We start from the raw sequence: 6,000 nt of genomic DNA, 5'->3' as shown, positions 1-6,000 counted from the left end.
TGAAATCCACTCTTATGTCTGCTCTGGCAAATCCTTGGTAAATCTGTAATATCTGTTCATTCCAAACATATTTTGGTGGCTATGGATAATAAAAAGATAACGAGATAGATGAGATTTCGGTAGAAAAATGGACAGAAATGCATTTACATACTTTGTTTTCCTTCTGGAAATATTTATTTCTAAACAAGAGGAAAAAAGTCTCACTGGGATTATTATGTGGCCATTTCTATAGTGTTACATGCCACACATACACTTGTTTTTCCAAACAAACAATAAGACACAACATTGCAACTTCAAAGTCGCTAATTTACTTTTTAGTCAAAATTCCCCCCCCCCCCTTTCTTTGTTCAATCCCACTGCAGCTTTATACAGCTATAATTTCTTAGTACCATTTAATAAGTATATGAAAGAAGCAGGCCTGAGAGCCTCAGGAAGACTCACTTACTATAAAGTCTTGAATGACTGTGCTGTCACAAGTGACCTCAGCACTGTAGTCCACTTGAAGTTTGGATTTGGACTCAGAAGGAAGCACAACCCTCTCCTGCTCCCCCATGGACACCTTGCTCTCATCTCCAGAGAACAGTCACCTCTGCCACTCTTCCCCCACACTTTTGTTCATCACCCGGCTCCCACCCACATTTGTCCTGCTTTTAATCTCCTCAGGCAGAAGGCCGGATAAGAGAACATGACGGATACTGTTACTGTGGCCGTTAGCATTGCCCACAAGTGACTGTCTATAACTGCATTTGCAACGTCATGGTATATTTACTCTTCCTTTTGTAGTCTTTCTGCCTCAAACCCTATGTAGTAACCCTATGTAGCAATCCTGATTGGGTGAAAGGAATTGGACTTCAGCTATTCCCTAAATAAAGATTCTTATTGTGGAAGACAACAGCCTTTAAAAGGACCAGAAGAGAGCCTGCTGCACACAGCAAGTTCTTGCACCAAGCAGAGAAGGTATGGCAGAGTTTTAGGTAAGTGGGATACAATTAGCCTTGTTGGAATTTGACCAGGATATCAGGGTTAACACCCCTGCTCCTTTGAGAAGTGCCCTGGGAGCTCCTCAGCAGCAAGCAGTCAGGACCTCTTGTTTTCATCACATTCCAGGCACGATGTGACAGCTACCAAAATATGTTTGGTCTTAACAAGACAGAAATGCATAAATGATACTTGCAATTTATAACAAGGTGTGGGCCTAATCCTAGAATATATGAATTTAAATATCCAGGATGATAGAGGAGTTCAGAATTCTGGTTCAGGACCTCAGCTACTAGAATGCAGTGAAAACAAAATCAGTCCCTAGAAAATCTGTGGAGCTCATAGGTTTCCTGAACAGCTTGATCTACTCGTAGTTGGTTGGCAAGTCTATAGTTCGGCATTTCTTGTATGTGGATTTTATGTATTACCTGCACCATTCCCTTTGGAAAGAGCTTTGCTCACCACCATTGTACAGCACTCCAGACCGCATGAGAAGATGGCTGTGCAAGCAGGAGTTCCAGTAATTACAGCACCCAGAAGGGCTCACTCAGGTGCTTCCCCTTGATGTGCCTTCCAGCTCCTTATGTTCTGATCTTACACGAACTACTCTAGCACTTCCAGTATCAGCTTGTTGCCTTCCTGAGGTCTCTTCTAGCCCCAAGTTTTTATTACTTTCTTATGAGTCATACATACCAAGTATCGGTGCAGCTCTGCCCTATGCAGGAAGGCTGCAGGGCTGAACAGCTGCTGGTGATGGGAGGAATGAAGCTTCTTTAATTCCTCCAGTAAATCTCCACTTGCTACCAGCAACTACTGGAGGGTTATGGAAAAGTGACCAAGAATTTTGCATGGATTAATGAATGGATGGAGAGATTTGTTTTATACCCATATTTTCTGTAACCAAGACTGATTAAATTGGGTGAACCGTATTCACCTAAATTCAAATTAGTACATTTATTTCCAGAAATTTCCAAACAACTCAATTAGTCCTTCACCAACAACAGATTGTGAGCACTGGTAGAGTTTAGACCTTCCTCTTTTATACATATATCCATATGTTGAGCACAGAAAAGAAATGGATCATTTACCTCCCAGGCGTATTCCCTCCTGTGTAACATGAATGCATTACATGTAATCATATTCCAGGGCAATATGATTAGACAAATTACTGCACTCTAAAAAGTTACTTTAAAAAATTACTTCCCCATTTTTATTAGCTCACTTTTTCTCAGTCAAATATGTTTGTCTTACAAGAAAAATGATGCTTTTCTTTTTGACCTCAGGCTTCCCAAATTCAAACAGAGCTATGGGTCAATAGCTGAATGAAAAAAGGATTGACAGAATGATTCACATCCTTTGTGACGCCTCAGCATCTTCAACTTATTGCTCAAGTCAAGTATTGGTTATGCTTGGCTGTGAAAGACTGGGAACAAGCACATGGTTCAGATGATGATTCACTTACAGGAATGCAGGTAATGTTCTGGTAGCTCCACATACAGTAAAAAAGGAACACATTTTTACCATGGAAGTTAACAGAAAAATAAGACAAAGTCAGTTAATGTAATGAGTCAGATGAGTCAGACATGCTTTGTATTTGCTTTGCATAGCAGAGTGAAGGTGAAACTTTTTTTGTGTGTGTGTGTGTGTGTTTTGTGTTGAGAAGTGTTTTGGAAACTAATATGCCAGGACAATTGATTTACTGATTTTGCTACAAGATTATTAGAAGACATTACTGCCATGACTACCTGCCTAGAAACAGCTATGCAGAAGCCATTTTCTCACTGGTGGCTTTGGGCAGCAGGAAAGACCAGGAACCCCATGTGGGATAATACCCACTTTCCCCTTCCCAGTGGAATAATCCGTCAGTTTGCACTACGCTAGGAAAATGGAGAAATGCTTCCAGAGTATAATGACATTTCTTCCTTGGAAAACCACAGAATGATATATTTAAAAATGACAGCATATCAGGAAAAACAAACAAACAAACAAACACTTCTGATTTGATCTCCATGTCCCCAGATATGCTACAACAGAAGGCTTCACCATTGACACATTGGTACTATCACAACCAAGAGACTGGCCCAGCAGAAGGCAAATTGGTAAAATACAAAGTGTGGGGTGTTTTGATTCTCAAGTAAAGTGGAGTATCTTTGTCCACAGGACAAAGATTTTTTTTTTCTTCATGAGAAATATGTGACAGGGGAGTTTGGTTCCAGAGTTTGCTATGTAAAATATTTTTTGAAAATTCAAATAACTAATTTGATATAGGTCATAGACCACCTGTGCAAGTAAGTGAATTGTATTTTAACAAAGCATAATTACATATATTCACAGATGGTATTCTGGCTTTTGGAAAGCTAGTTCTGCTTTAAGGTTTAGTGCTTGGGATTAAAGACAGTACTGTATAACTTAAAAAGATTTAAGAATTATACTGTAGGAAGTGAGGCTATAATAAGCTTTAGATCAACAGTTCATATAGCATCATGGGATTCTCAGCCGCCCAAGAGAGAGCCCTAATACACTGTAACCTACAACTTTCCCCTTGAAATGTCTTAGTTCTATGAAGCAATAAACCAGTCTGGACTAAGTTACTGAAGGTCTTTGAAGTACTGGAAAGACCCATAAATAAGGTGAGTACTTTGGAAGGGGGGGCTCATTTTGTGGTATACATATACAACTATTTCATAGTCAAGTTGATTTGTAGCTGCCTGTAAGTAAGTTTCCTGGGAGCAATAAATCTTCATTCAAGTAAAACTAAAATGTCACCAGTATTTATTTCGTGCATTTTTTACTCCATCAGGGAAAAAAAAAAAAAATGTCAGCATTCATGTAAACTGTTCTATGCCCAACTTGCAGCTCTGTACTAAAATTAGGGTTCATAGTATGAAATTTTTATAAATCTCAATTGTAAACATTGGATAACAGATGTACCATTGCATGGCCAAAAAAGAGTGGTAACTGTCACAGGAGAAATAAAACTGAGTTATTGTTTCCAGTTTCAAAAGAACAGCAACAAGTCTAAAAAACTATATGTGATCTTTGTCCTTTTTTCCCCTCAGACACCTGCACTCATCTAATGTTTCACTGAGCCCTGAAAAATAAATGCATAGCTTCAGTCTCCTAATCCATGTGGCTCCAGAGACCACTGTTACATGAGAACTTAAACTGATGATGCTGAGCGTCCTAGGGGCAGCTTAATCTTTTTTAATTCAAATCAACTGAGTCCCATGTGGCGCTAGGATGATACTCTATATGCTGCAATCAGACTGACCTAGACTTCTTGTGCTCTAAATGATTAATGAAACTGCCTCCTAGTTTGTTTCTATGGTGATCTGAAACTTGACACGATGTAGGAATCTGCCATTCACGCTGAATGAATTGAGGAGGAGGTAGCCCAGGAACAAAACTCCATCAGTTGAACACAGGAGACTGAATTTTAAGTCATTAGTCTCCTTGTACTTGGATTGTTGACTCTTGAAAATAAGAGTGAGATAAAATATCCCAGTTAATATAGCCTTAATTGGGTAGTTTACTAGTCAATTGTTTCAATATTAGCAAAATGAGTTACTCTGAAAACAGTTTTGTATGTTCTCTTCTGATGGGCAATTGCAGGATAGTGAAAGATCAGTAGTGACAACAGGTTTTCAGCTCTCTATAAAGAAGCTAATTGAACTCTCAAACCTCTGTGATACTTTTAAATACTGTACGTGATGACCTAAGATAAAAAAAAATAGTAAAAATCTATTTTCAGTTTTTATTGAGTCTATGAAATTGACTTTAAGATTCCTGTGTCTTTGCATTTTGATACTGCCATTTCAAATGAGGAGTGATTTACTTTAAAAATTTTAAGTCTTTCAGAGTCAATGAATGATTTTTACTTTAATTTCCAGAGGGAGCACATTGCCAAATGTTTAAATACTTGAGATAGTCCTTGAACCACTGATGAGTATCTGCAGTCATACTTAGGTCTACCTATATTGTTAGGATACAAATTACTTGGGAGAGCATCGGTGAATTAGCTTAGCTACTGCACTAGCCATAACACCATGAACTTGAGCTGGCTCAAGCCAGCTGCTTGTATTTTTACTTGATGTCTAGACCCGGTGTTACAGCCCATGCTGGATGCCAGGAGACTATTGCTGTACTGTAGGCAGTGCTGGGTTCAGCCAGTTTTTAAAGCTGACTCAGTTGTGCTACTGCTGTAACTAGGCTGCCTTTAGAGCCAACCTCATCCTTCATACAGTTCCCAGACAAATACACTTGAGCACTCAATGAGTCGAACCTCAGTGACCACCTAAAGAGGTGTAAAAGAAAGTACACATAGGGGTTTTCTGAAGATGGTGAAAGCAGTGGAGACCTACAAACTCTAATTTAACTTGCTGGTGTTCTTTTTGTCTCTGTTTCTTAGCATTGCCTTTACTGCCTCCCTTCCAAACTCCTGACTACTGAACACGCCACTATTTTATTCACCAAAGGCTGCCTTTTCGTCAGCACAGGTTGTGATGCTTTTGCTTTCTTCCTTCCCATGTCTGTTTAAAGGGAAGTCTGTTGCACCATGTATTTGTTTCTTGTGAAGCAATTCTAGTACTGATCTTACAGCATCTCTCAACAGCCTTTCAGGAGGCCATAGCGTACCCGAATCATCTCATCACTTCATCTGGAATCAATCACTGTAGGTCCACCAATGTCAAGAAAACTATGCTCATTTGCATCAGCATGTGACCTAGTCCTATCTTTCTATCATCTTTAGATCAACAATGCTCCCATTGGGATTTGTGGTCTCAGAGGAGTCTAAATCTACTTTCTAACATATTGAACCAGTGTCTGCCATTTTTCTTTCCAGTCACAGAATACACTGTGACTACTAACTCAAATTCATAACAACTCAAATTCTTTTGATATTGATATTTTCTTATGATTGCACACTCAGAGATTTTGCAGACTTTATAATTGGCATTATACTTCTTAGTAAATCAGTTAACTTTGGAGATGTAAAATATTTCACATCCAGGATTTTGAAAG

The sequence above is a fragment of the Netta rufina genome (assembly GCF_964035555.1).
Source record: "Netta rufina genome assembly, chromosome: 3".
Taxonomy (NCBI): Eukaryota; Metazoa; Chordata; class Aves; order Anseriformes; family Anatidae; genus Netta; species Netta rufina.
Note: the sequence above shows the minus strand (reverse complement) of the source record.